At 30.3% G+C, this 15,095-nt stretch overlaps 1 long non-coding RNA gene across 1 annotated transcript; it reads left to right on the forward strand.

Annotated features, from left to right (window-relative positions):
- The first annotated feature begins 1,900 nt into the window (after positions 1-1,900).
- LOC136273687 (uncharacterized) lies at positions 1,901-13,215 on the forward strand. The gene is made up of 4 exons (XR_010711906.1): positions 1,901-2,396; positions 4,749-4,839; positions 6,465-6,644; positions 12,319-13,215. It is a non-coding gene; the product is annotated as an uncharacterized lncRNA (long non-coding RNA).
- Positions 13,216-15,095: the final 1,880 nt, after the last annotated feature.

Consider the following 15,095-nt stretch of genomic DNA (forward strand, 5'->3'; position numbering starts at 1 on the left):
ACATGAAATTAAAAAAATTAAGTAGAGGACTTCCAGGTAAACATAATTATGGGGTCAGTTTTTCATACAGATTTGTGAGAGTAGGGAAGAAAATTTTAAAACATAAATTAACACTATATTGCCCCCCCCCCATGTCCTTAACACCTGATCCAGGGGCCAAGAAATTCACAATTTGGGTAGAGAAGTTAGTGGAATTCATAACCATGTATTCAGTTTCTCGCCTATATGTGTGGGAGTAAAGAATATTTTTTTTTAAAATTTAATACTTTTTTACTACATAGGCATATGGGCCCCTCCCTAGAGCCTGAAACCCTGACCCAGGGGCCATAAATTTCACAATTCTGGTAGAAGGCTTCATGGACATCATAAGCATCCATTAAGTTTTTAACAAATATATATGGGAGTAAGAAGGAGATTTTCTAAGATTTAATACATATTTATTATATGGCGATATTGGCCCCACCCTAGAGCCATAACCCCTGACCCAGGGGCCATGAATTTCACAATTTTGGTAGAGGGCGTCAGGGACATCATAATCATGCATTTAGTTTTTAACAAATATACATTGAAGTAAAGAAGAATTTCTAAGATTTAATACATTTTTACTATATGGCTATATTGGCCCCACCCTAGAGCATGTACCCCTGACACAAGGGTAATGAATTTCACAATTTTGATAGAAGGCTTAATGGACATCATAACCATGCAAACAGTTTTTTTCTCACACGTGTGGAAGTAGAGAAGGAGATTATTGAAAATTTGGCTTTTTTTCCTTACATATTTGGCGACACTTGTGGTGCCCCGGGGGTGGTAGAGCCACACATTCCACAATTTAAATTTCTCTTACCATACAAATGCCTCACACAAAAAATGGTAGCAATTAGCCTTGTATTTTTTAAAGAAGAATTTAAAAATGTTAAATTGTTAACGCACGATGGACGGCGCACAACACATGACGACGGAAAAAACGGAGAGCTATATGTCACCTGAGTTTACTTTGACACTAAACCATATTAAATTCCACTTTGTCTAAGTGGTTTTGTATAGCAGATATTTATATAGATGATTTCGCAATTTTCATTTCCTTATTAAAGCGAATATAACATTACTGTTTTTTCAGGCCTTGTATCCATGCCATCAATAAAGACAATTGTTGATAATGAATAATATATCATCCGTGTTTCCATTGGTCTGTTAACAGATGCGTACACAAGGAAATATGTTTAATATCAATTAATACCGAAAAGTTAAAATCGAAACTATTGAAAATATTTTTCGTATCGATTTTTTCTTCTTCCTTAAATTTCATATACATCCTACGTATGAATCAATGAGTCATATCATCTAACGTACATGTTAACTAAAACAACTTTCTCTAGTGATAGAAATGTTTCCGGACAATGGGTAGGGTATTAAATTGGGGTTGGGCAACATGATCAAGTGGCATAACAAGCTGATGAGTCTATACATATTACTCATTTTGAAAGTAAAAATTAAAAGCATAAATACAAAAGATCATTTGTTGTACAAAGCCTATTTAAAAGAACGCCAGTCTGAATAGGAAGCTAAATATATTATTTGCTTTTTTTTTTAAAAAAAGGTTGAAAAACAATGGCACCCATACAAAAAAGATTAGAGAGGATAATATTTTTCAAATGAAATGTGTTTCTTAAGATGGTTTTCGCAATATTAATTCAAACTTTTTACCAATTCTAGCATTTTTTCTATGTCACCAGAGTAGATAATATAGTGTTTCATAATTATTGATATTTTTCATTATACATGTTCCATTACATTTTGTTATATGAAGGTATACCAAGAAAACTATTCAATTTCCATTAATAATGAAACGAAATCAATACCATCTGTGTGTTATTTAACTTTTGGCAAATAAGATATGTACGAACAATATGTTTGATACAAAACCAACAATGAACAATAACTGAAATAAAATGAAAAACAAAATCAATAATATTTAAATGGTGATGTCATATTTGTAGAGTACTTTGAGTATATCAACGCATCACCTAGCGCCTACGATACATTTGTCTACACAACGCTCACACATCATGATGAAGTTACTTCTTCGATATTATATACTACGATGTCTTTGGACTCTTCTCCTTACCATCCATGTATGTAGAGCAGACCTAAGAAGTAGTTACTCAAAACTACATTATGGACGAAAACTGGAAAGAAGGATGATAACGTCGTATGATAAATACAGTATTCTAGATTGTGTAGAGGATTGTCTGAGAACAACACGATGTCGGTCCATTAACTATTACCAAGGAGCCCACTTCTGTCAGACCAACTTTAAGAGCAGTACAGATGTACCTGAACACTACATAGAGAAGCCTGGCTGGATATATACAGACATCGGAGACTGGGACAAGGTAAAAGATAGACAGATAGATAGATAGATAGATAGATAGATAGATAGATAGATATATAGATAGATAGATGTCCCTTAATTTCGGATTCTAATTTTTTTTTGTATGCAGCATTTTAATTACATCAAATTCACTATTTTTATTTTTTTGTGACAAAAGTGATTTATTGCATTAGTCTATATGATTTCAAGGGACTACATGATAGATTAGATATGGATTATTTTAAAGGTACATGTAAGATCATGCTCATCCGGTAGAATCTGCAATTTTAAAGGTAAAAAATAAGCCGGATAATTTGTTTTCTAAATGGAATTATAAATCTTAAATTTATCTACACTTCAGTTTATGAATTTAGTTACCTGAGGTTTTCAAAAGAATGAAAATAAATCAGGTTAGCTCGAATTTTCAGGTCAATTCAAATTTTCAGTACTTTCCTATTTTTGCTTAAATGATTGATTTGGATGTCATTTCATGATATTTTTTCTACCACATTGCAGATGACAATATAATAGAACCATTTTAACAAAAGCTTGGACTTTAGGTAGTTATGTCAAACAGCAATGTGACGTAGCCCTGTCTATTTCATTGCTGGCCACTAAACCTCGGCTCTTTGAAATCAACAAGATTTGTCTGGCTTTTGAGCTAAGACTACGCAATCGGTGTATATTTCGCTTGAAACCGCGTCATTTTTAAATTGTTTTGACGCAAGAAATGGATAGCAACCTACAACTGCAAGTCCAAGGTCTTGTTAAATTGGTTCTAAATACCCACAAAAAGTCATTTTATTTGACGCAGCACATAGAAATTCAAATATATAATTTAGTATTTCTCTCGTATACCGACCCGGATGAATTGTTTTGAAAAGAATGAAGAACGTCTAAATTTTCCGAAAGGATTATAGTCTCGATAAATAAGCGCCTAACACGATAGTCTATGACTTACTTTGCATAAAGAGTAAAACAAAAATGTATGTGATATTTTTTTAAGGCATAAAACATTTTTCTATATGCAAATTTCCATTTAATTCATAAAAATAACCATAAAATAATTCTATTAAAAAAAACCATCTCGCAAAAACGCAGTTACAATATTAAAATGTGTATCAAATAACGAACCGCCTTCTGGCGGCCAGTAATATCTACGTACGGCTTTAATGCCAAATAGGGACCTACATTTTATTTTTTGCTAGTATTTAAAGTGCATTATTTTTTCAGAATTTTGAGAATAGTGTAATGAATACGCTAAAAAGCAATGCACACTGAAGCTTAATCAGTGATATTGCGAACACAGTTTTCCCTTACAGCTCAGAGTTCGATCAATTTTACTTGTCAATGTAGTTTCATTAAGACATTTAAATGACTTAACTTAAAGAAGCTTAACTGACATTATTTGTGCAACACTTCATCAGAGTTATAATATAGCAACCAAATTCCATGTGTTTTTTGCGAAGATGGATTCTCTGTTTTACGACTGATCGACTTTTTATAAGTAATGATAGTTTTCTAGGCAATTTTTGATCTTTCTGTTAGTCAGTTAATTCTATCAAACATGTACACAAAATATGTTTTCTCTGAAATTTAGAATGGGCTAGTGCATGCCGTATTTAATAAATAGCATTGATTACATGGATTTATTTTATTGACTCAATCATTGTGTCATTGTAAACTGTTGTAAGAAAAAACAATACTAGACACTAAAATACTGCGTGAACTAGTCACCCAGAGGCTTGCTCTAAAGCAGGTTCATTATTCATGATTAATATTTATCGATGATGGAATGGTTGCGTGCCTCGCACATCAATTGATTCACATTGCTAAACAAGATATATCTTTGATTCAATGATGAGACAAATGGAACAATTGCTTTACTGAAATCTCTTTTTTTGTGACTCTATTCTTTTGTTGCCACGTTTTGTAAAGACGATGAGATGCACTTGTTCTACTACTGCAGTACAAGAGTGCAAAACCAATCTTGACCCATTCCAATATCATTGGTATTAAGGAAATGTAAAACTTTCAATGCCTGTGTTTAGTGTATATTTGGCTTAAATTGATCCCATCAAGCAGGGATTATGAGTTTAAAAGCAAACCTTTCAACAGAATAAGTGTTTATTTCATTTTAATACATATCATTGTAGTCTTTTGGATTTATTATTATTTCATAATTTCTTGTACAAACTGTATTTGTCAACAAATTATTGTTAAAAAATAAACTTCTAAATATTAAAAATATTCATCAAACTAAAAAAATACGGAAAGTTATTAGATAATGATAAGAATATTTAAGTAAATTAGGACTAATTGTACAATACTAACATAACGTTTATAAAAAGTATATTCTTTATAATATATACAGGAGATTGCAGGAGCCTGTTCCCGGTCCAGCTGTGACATTAATGAAAAGTGCGTTCCGAAACCTTTTGATGATTTTGACTGTGTCCTTTCAGGTCTGTAATAATTATGTACAATATATATTTAACTAATTGCTCAAATTTAGAATCTGTATTAGAGTTTTATTTTAATTATAAACAAATAAAACTCAGAACAAATCTTGTGAAATATATTTATTCATTTATTTTTCATTTCCCCATTATGTTTGAATTGAAAATCTGCAACGTCCAATTTTCATTGAATACACTTTGCTAACTCATACGCCATGAGTGCAAATACGCAATCACGTGTTTTGAGAATATATATTTTATTACGATTAAACGAAACGTTCTACCTTACATTACAAATTTGATATGTACTTTCGAAAATAATCATTAAATTATATCTTCTTCTTAATAAAAAAATGTGTCTATCAAATTTCTGGCACTATATTTTTAGTCGAGACGGCAAACTAAATTAGATGTTAATATTGCTGTTCTTTGTATGTTTCATGTACATAAATAATAAATGGCTTTACAGCAACGATACACATATTAATCCTTGAAATATACATCACTTTTAATACAAATATAAGCATTGAATATTTTTTTTTTAATTTTATTGGTCCTATGACGCACCAAGCGAAGCAGACAAATTATTATACCGCGCTAACGCTGTACTCATTTTGTCTGCACTGTTTGGTGTGTTATAGGACCGACGACATCCACAAATAAGTATTTAATGCATAAATATGTTATAATTTAGAGAGGAAAATTCACGAACGCACTGTGACAAGAAATATATAAAACTCTTCAGAAAACATGACATGTTACCGTATTTTGTTCAAATGCTACATGAATTCATTTAAGACTACAGTATTGATATTTCATGCAAATTCTTACAGTGAATTTGCAATGGTTTGTGCCTGACCAATGAAATTTCGGTGTTTTTTTTAATTGTTTATTAAACAAATGTTTAAAATGGTTAGAATAGTCGTGAGGATTTAAAATTAAACCACACACTCTTTTAATCTGTAAAATCAATTGTTAACTTAGCTGTAGCATTGTATCGCTTTTTCAAACCCATTTAAATGTCATTGTACTGCTGCAGTTTTAACAGAATAAACAATGATACTCTGATAAAGTGACAACCAATCACGCCTATTTTCAGCCTTGTTCAGCAAAATAATAGGCATACATTCATGTCCATGCATTGGCTATTTAAAAATAGTGTTGTAAGCTTAGAAAAAATAATAGGCATCCATATATCATGACTTCTTGACAGTCTTTACAATCTTGTTTGATAAGGAACGTTTATAATATAATTTTCACAATATTTTCACAGAATCTTTTGATTGAATAAAAAGAAATACACATTGTTTAAAACACACATAAAAAAGGAATTATTACATTTAAAGCGAATGACAACAAAATTGATGATTTCAATGTCATGACGAATGTATGACGACATATTAGAAAAATAAAGAGAAGTAACATTTAACATATAAAAAACACCAGCGTATATCATAGAGTAAATCAGAGACATGTATAATCATACCAATCTTTACACATTTTCAATCTCAAATAAACAATTTGACATGAAATAAATTTACACTCTAGATTATCAATATATAAAAAAATAGAAATTATGCATGCACATTGTTTTGAAAAAAAAAAACTAGAATGTTTATTTTAATTTCTAGATTGTGATATCCCTGAAGGCTCAGGATATTCGCTCGACAAAGTAGCAGAATGGGACGGTATCGGAATAACAAGAGGAATCCACGTAGCTTGCTATCCATGGTACACACAGCATGGCTCTGGGTTCTTTTTATGTAGATCCGACGGATCTTGGAGAAAGGATCTGACCTGCACCTTAAATCGTAAACTATTTTATTTAAAATTCATATCTGTTTCATTAAATAGTATATGCATTTATCTGCAACATTATTTGGAGTTGATTTTAATCAACTCTCCTATGCACTTACTCTGGCAAACGGAAAGTGAAACAGTGTTTGGTACTAAGCCAAATCATCACCGCTGACAAATCTTAGTTCTTAAAAATAATACAAAAAATCGATGTAATGTATGCTGAAGCATTGTTTTTCAAGGAAACTTATCTATAAACATTTTGAAAATAGTCAGATTTTAAATAATACGAACAATTTAGATATTTTTGTAGTCTCATGTATTACTACGCCAGAGTTTAATATAGTCTCGTTCAACCAAACACTCGGCTGTCTCCGTAAATTTCCGACAAACATTTCGGAGATTAACGGAGACAGCTGAGCGTCTGGTTGAACGAACGAGACTAGAGTATGATATCAATAGTGCTTAGATCCATACAATTTTAAGAATTGTTTTGATTACTAATACATAGTTTGAAATATATCTTTAAATATTAAACAACATAATTCATATAGGCTTTCTCTAATTTATTGTCGGAAAAGTCTAATAAAATTTCATATTATAAAAAAATGCGTAATTTTAATGCAGACTACAAACCAATTGCCACGCAAGATAAGTTGATTTAAAATAAATAATAATCGATAAAATCAACTCCTGTCAGTACTTCAGTACTTTGATTTAGCTAAGTTCCCTTAATTATTTTAAAATTGAAACTTTTTGGTGTTAACCACTACAGTTTATTAAAAAAAATGTACGAATACCAACATATTATAAACAACCAAAAACGAAATTGTACGTAAAATTAAATAAAGAAGAACAATGATTATATCAAATAAGTGAACTGATGTGTCCCTGTAAAATGATTGTAGGTGGAATGCTGTAAGTAAATATTTTTTTTTTCCTTCGAAAGTCTTTGTCATTCAAAGGGTAAGCCTTTTGTAAGTGGGCAGAACTTTTTTTTAAACAAGAATTCTGAGAGTTTTCCTTATTCAGTACACGTCCCTTACCGTGTCCATTACAGTTTTGTATTATTGTATGAAAGCTTCAAAGCATACATGTACAACTGTTTCAGAACTATAACTATTAAAGACGAGATATTATACTTTAATAAGAGATTAAAAAACCATAGGAATTTCAAACTATACACTTGATATAGAAATTAAATACAAAGTGGATAAAAAATACACTTAATTTTATCTCCTGTACTTATGCAGGTTTTGTTAAGTATTAGCTGGGGGGAAATGGTGAAAACAATCCAGTGTTATGCACAATATTATATATCTTCTGTACCCATAATTAAACCAAACAGTTAAACAGTCCAAGCGGATAACGAATCCGATTGCAATAGTACCAAAAAACCAGCCGATCAAATTTTTACCATAATACAATTTCCAGACAATATTTTACAGAACTTATTTCTTTGTTAGAAATGATATAAGGAATGATACAAGTAACGCATGATATTGTTACTGACAACATATTAACCCCGCTTATTAAATACACAGCGAACCCGATAATGAACCCGAACATAAAAAATATTATTCGTCAAACGCCTTAAGTAATGAAATTGTGGAAAACAAAAGGTGGCCAGACAGACGGCTGGACTGACGGACACATGTGAAAGCTATGGTCTTCTCCGGTGAAACATATAGGGTATTGCAACCACTATTGAAATAAAACCACTATTGAAAAAAAAATTATTTCAATAGTGGTTGGGAATGTATTTTATTAGAAATATCACCTTGCAACCACTATTGAAATAAAACCACTATTGAAATAAATTATTTCAATAGTGGTTGGGGACGTATTGACGTATTTCATTAGAAAAACCACTTTGCAACCATTATTGAAATACAACCACTATTAAAGTTATGTTTTATTCGAGGTTGGGGATGTATTTCATGATAAGAACTACTTTACAGACACCATTAAAGTTAAACTACTATTAATTTTTTTTTTTTAATTGTAGATGGGAATGAATTACTTATAATCATAACTATGTAATCACTGTAACACATTTTGAAAGAAAGAAGTTGTCTATCATATTTGCAAACTATTTTGAAATGCAAGAAATCTAACGAATAATATCAAATACACAATTATGGTACAATTTTCACTGCTGTGTAGAAGTAAATAAGCAATTCTCGCAGATAAACATGCATATACATTTGTTTTTATTTAACAAACAATTCAAATACACAATTAAGTACTAAAGACTTGCATATTTTATGGTAATAGTAATCAAAACTATGATGTAAATTTACTTATTTTAGGATTTTCACTGTTGTGCAGAAATAACCAATCCTCACATATTAACACATAGAATTGTTTTCATATTTTTCTTTAACTTTCTCTTTTTATAGATATATCATGTTTTATGGAAATTGTAAATTATTTGTACCAGACGACAACGTTGTAAATTGCCAGAACTTATATTCAAAATCCCTGCATATTAAAAAATAATTTATAGCTTTTATATCATTATACATGTAGATTTATGTAATAATAAATATCACTATTAAGATAAATAATTGCAATGATGGTTGGGGATGTACTTCATTAAGACCGATATTGAAGGAAATAAATTATTTCAATAGTGGTTGGATATGCGTTTCATTATAACCACTATTGAAATAATTTTTTTCAATAGTGGTTAGGTATGCATTTCATTACAACCACGATTGATTTAATTTATTTCAATTTTGGTGCGGTTCATTACCACCATTATTGAAATAAAATATTTTAATCGTGGTAGGATGTTATTTTAATGCCTATTATTCCGACTTAAAAGGGGGATTTAAAATGCTAGAAATTAACAATTTTTTAAAGTCATTAAAATGCTCCTGGATTAGGAGACTTTTTAAAGATAAGAAACCATGGATGGACATCTTTTTTGAAATCCATGGCAATGAGGTTACAAAAAATATGCTTGATTTTGGTGACAAATATATGCATAATATTGTGAAACATAGTAATGTTTTCTGGAAAGATGTATTTCAGTCATACTTAACAATATTTCAAGCTTCGGATAACATAAAATTTAAGCAAAAATTCTTTTCTATGCCAGTTTGGTACAATACAAATATATGTGTTGGTAATGAAACAATTTATGTCAAATTGTGGTATGAACATGGTGTAAAAATAGTTAGTGACTTTTTGAATAATGATGGAACTTTTTTATCACAACATGATTTTGAAAAGCAATTTAGCTTGACAAATATTTGTACTATGCAATTTAATAGTGTTATCAGTGCAATATCTAAGTTTCTCAAGACCATGTCAGTTAATAGATCTGATGTGAGTAAAGATTTTTCACCATTTATTCCTTTTTATTTTGAATATATACTGTTGAATGAAAAATGTTCCAACGTTTTGTATCAACTCATTAATAGTAAAGATATTGTTCCAAAGGCAATTCAAAAATGGAACACTGAACTATCACTTCACTTAGATATAAATGATTCTGTGAAAGATTTTTTTAAAATTTGTTTTAAGACAACAACTGATACTTCAATACAGTGGCTACAATACAGAATTCTTCACAGAATTCTTCCAACAAACTATTATTTAAAAAAGATTAATGTTATTTCATATGATGTATGTACTTTTTGTAAGGAAAATGTGGAAACAATTCAGCACGTATTTATGACATGTTCAGAAATACTTCCTATATGGAATAATCTTAGTATGTACATTTATAGGAAAACTTCAAATAGAATTGGCTTTAATGTTAAAAATGTACTATTTGGTGAACTGCCTTTCAATGGTTACAACAAAGTAGTTAATTTTATAATTCTGTACTCCAAGCAATACATTTTTAATTGTTCAAAACAAGACAAAAAACCTGACATTGTTGGAATGTTACATCATCTGTCATTTAAATATAAAGTTGAAAAATATATAGCTATCAAATCATGTGAGATTACAAAATTTAATAAACTCTGGGTAAATTGGAAAAACATATTTGAGATATAATTTTTAAACATGGTAAACAACTGTACTATTTATATTTGTATATGTGCGTTTATATATATATATATCCTTTATGTTTGCTCTTGAAGAGAAGGTAGTATGTAAGAGAGAGAAAGAGTGTGAAAGTGAGAATGCCAAAAAAAATTCTTATATATATTACCTTCTTTATGAAATCATATATGATTGTGAAAATGAAAACAAAAAAATAAATTATAAAAAAAAAATTATTCCGACTGTGCATAACACTTTCGGTTCCAGATAACAGGTGGTATTGGAAACATGACCATATAGAGGTAAATCAAAGAACATCATAATCAAAAAGGAATTCATTATCTCATAAGACATACTTCTTTTCTTAAGAAACTCCCCTTGCAGAAAGGAAAGTGTTACAAACAAACAAAATAATAAACATTAAACTGAAATGCATCATCAACCATTATTGAAATACTTTATTTCAATAGTGGTTGAAATGAAAGGTATCCCCAACCCCTATTGAAATAAATTTTTCAATAGTGGTTGAAATGAATCGCATCCTTAACCACTATTGAAATAATATATTTCAATAGTGGTCGTAGCGAAGTAACCCCCAACCCGTATTGAAATAATTTATATTTATAGTTATATTTATAATAATATTTATCAATAAATAATTATTCAATATACAGGGGGTTCAAATAGAAGTTCTGGCAATTTACAAGATGTTCACAATTGTGCAAATAATACACAATACCATAGGACATGATATGTTTGTAGAAAGAGAAATGTAAAGAAAAAAATGTAAATTTTCAAAGAAAAATTAATTAAGAAATTCATTCTAAGCTCAATTGAAAAAATTATTTTAATTGTAGTTGTACTTCAACACTGTCTGTAAATTGATTTTCAAAATGGAATACATCCCTGAATACAATAAAATATTTTATTTTAGTAGTGGTTGTATTTCAATAGTGGTTGTAAAGTGATTCTGCAGATGAAATACATTCCCAACCTTATTGAAATAATTTATTTCGATAGCGGTTTTATTTCAATAGTGGTTGCAACATAGGGTACTAAAAGGATAGTCCCTTGATGAGAGCAGAGCTAGTGTTTAATACCTTGTAGGTTGTTTTTGTTTTAAATTTATTTCACGACCTGTGTTTTTTTTTGCATTCAACTGAGTGTTTCCGGAAATTTGTTCGGAATATTAAGTAATAGCAAAGCGGTATGTACGCCATGCACCAAATTTCTGGATACCCCTCATACATTTTCAGCTGACAGAGTTAACTTTTCCATGATAAAAGAAAAAAAAATCAAAAATTCAAGCCTATTCCTAGTACCCTAGTACTTCCATGTTACACCAGAAAATTAAATCTCTGAAATTATAAGTTTAACGTAACTGTTTCACTTGATTGACCCAAACATGTAACACTGCTGTTGAAATATTTCAATATGAAATTAAATAAAATGTTAAGATGTCATTTTATGTTATCATTTATGTCTGTTTTGTGTTTGTTTGTCATATGTCTGAAATTATAAATCTAAAAAATTTAGGAATGTTATTTTTATTTAAGTTTAACAGTGAAAAAATAAATGTTGAAGAGGAAGAGACAACGATAGTTTTGATTTTAAAGAGTGACTTGAATGGTGTTTACATGTAGTTAAGCAAAAATGATCCATTTTCCTCCTTTCATTTCTTCAAAGCAAGAAAAACAGAACCAACGTGTGAAGGTAAAACAATGACGATAACCTGCCCAAATGAAATCATTTTTATCGAAGATGCAATGTTTGGAAGAACAAAAAACAGTAGTGTATGTCCGCATGATGAAATTAAACATACGAATTGTACATCTACGAGGTCGGAGGCTATAATAAAAACAAAATGTGACGGGAAGTCAGAATGTAGTGTAGAAGTAAAGAATGATGAACTTGGCGGAGATCCTTGTCCTGGCACCCATAAGTATCTAGAGGTGCACTATATATGTTACTAAATAGCAAAACATACATGAAAACAAGTGAATTATGCGTAGTCCTTTTGTGTTATCAGTGTATTATTTAAATGTCCATTTATGGTAATATTTTGAAAAACATTTATCTGCTGTTGTCCACTACATATAATACAGTTGTTCAAAATTTCAATATTTTTATTTGATCTTATTAAATAAGATTTAATTTCATGGTTATGTGTACATTTCACAATTTATGTGTTTTGTATGTTTTTTTGTTCGTGTTACATGTACTGTTGTTGATTTGGCATTTATAACGGAGAGTTTATAAATATTCAAAAATTGATGACACACAACTCAGCGACGCAAATTGTCAGCTGTTTCATCTGCGGCCACTATAAAAATAAATACTAGTTATACCTATTGAATATGTGACAATGTTGACAATTGAAAAGGAACAAAATGTGCGAAGGTGATTTTGTGTACAATATCCAAGTGATGTAACTATATATACTGTTGCATCATTAGAGTCCATACTGGCTTAATTTTTGTCGCATTTCTGAAACTGAAAATCAATGAAATTTAATATCAATAAGCAATTAAACAACAATCCACGAAAATTGGTTACATTTCTCTCTCTCTCTTTCTCTCTCTCTCTCTCTCTCTCTCTCTCTCTCTCTGATGGATAGCAATCTATGATAATAATAATATTTTTAGATTGATATTTTATATATGAATAGAAATAAACATTTGTTTTAAACTATCACATGTTGTTGTTATATATTATTTAGAATTAATGTTGCATTCCATGAATTATGATCTATTTTCAGATAATGCATCTTTCACTTAATTCAAAATTTTACAAAAAATGTGTTCAATAATTACATCAAAAAATAAATTACTTAAAATACTTGAAAGTAAAAATATTCATAGTTTATCTGTGTGGCATCATTCATTATAAGCTACACATTTTTAGCTCACCGAGACGTGAGAAGTGTGTGTGTGTGTGGGGGGGGGGGGGTATGCTATACCCCCTGCGTTAAAGTTTTTTGTTGAAGATCATGTATATATGTTATTACTTGTCCTATATTCACCAAACTTGCATGGGTGATGCATCTGTACCTACTTATGGACATGAAAGTCTTGGATGGTGAAACTGGCCAATAAAATTTAGATGGTAGAGGAGGTTAAGGTTTCTTGAGCAGGTTACAGTTTTGGTTTCTAAGTAACTATCGGTCCTAATCTCACCAAACTTGCATGGATGGTTCATCTTATAACACAGATGCACCTGACAGGTTAAATATGCTTAATATGTAAACACGATTCTGGAAATTGATACCTTATGAATCATAAGATAATATTGCATTAGTTGTTTTATCATTTAAATGCAAAGATAAAATATAAATTCTTAGGCATTTATTGTTAGCTTACATTTCATAATTATGATTTTTGTAGTTTTTTATCGAGCCTTTTACGTATTTGTTTTACATGTAATTAGACATCGAAAAAAATATACGAAACTGTCTATGTATACGTAAAATTGTTCGTCGTTTTTTGTTTTAAATCAAAGGTATGCAAACCGTTAATATCCATAGTTTTAAATTTGGACGTAAAACGAGTATAAACACCTTAGAATTTATATTATTATTAAAGAAAACTGAATATTATTTACCTAAATAAAGCTTATCATTTGCGCGACGAAGTTACAAGCAGATAGTTAGCATAAAATTAAAAAGAAAATGGTATGGCCTTCTTTAGGTTTAACGTTTCATAATCAGTTAATTTACATGCAAGTATTTGTCCTTATGAGTAATTAAATTATAGATAATTATCTATGTGACTGCCGGCAAAATTTCATCGACTGTAATAATTTTGAATGGTGATTGTCAGAACACCACGTTGTAATTGTTTAAATATTCTGATAAAAGCTTATTTAAAGTTAGATTTAATGTAAATAAAATGGTCAAAATATGGATATCCTTAATGCCAGTCCCCTTAACAAATTAAATCTTCCTATTATGGAATAAATGACTTGTAGGCCATGAACCTCGATAAATGAATAAAAGGATATTTACGCAAATACACGGCCATTTGGAATGCTACGTGAGTTTGATTTAGCTCTGTTATTCTGAGATTGAATGTCGGTGATGAGGACTGTGTTTGTTTGTGTATTTCTGTGGTCATTCTGTTTTGTAGTCTTGGCGACACCTCGGTAAGATATCTTTTTATCCAACTCAGACTTTACAGTTTTTAAGGTACAGTACCGATCAGACCCAACCTAACACCAGCGTTAACCCCAACTGAACCCCGGGTTTACTTTTTGGGTTTACTTGTGGTTTACTCTGGGTTTACTTTTTGAAAATTCTGGGTCCTCTCGGGGTTTACTTTGGGTTTTCTCGTGGTTTACTTTGAAATTGCTTTTGAGGTCAACTGCATGCACTGAAGTGTGAACACACACAAGTATTTTATCTTACCATGCTACTGCCTTTAATTCCTACCCTTTGTATATTCCGAATACACAGTTAGCGTCTGCTT

This window comes from Magallana gigas, chromosome 1 (genome assembly GCF_963853765.1).
Source record: "Magallana gigas chromosome 1, xbMagGiga1.1, whole genome shotgun sequence".
NCBI lineage: Eukaryota > Metazoa > Mollusca > Bivalvia > Ostreida > Ostreidae > Magallana > Magallana gigas.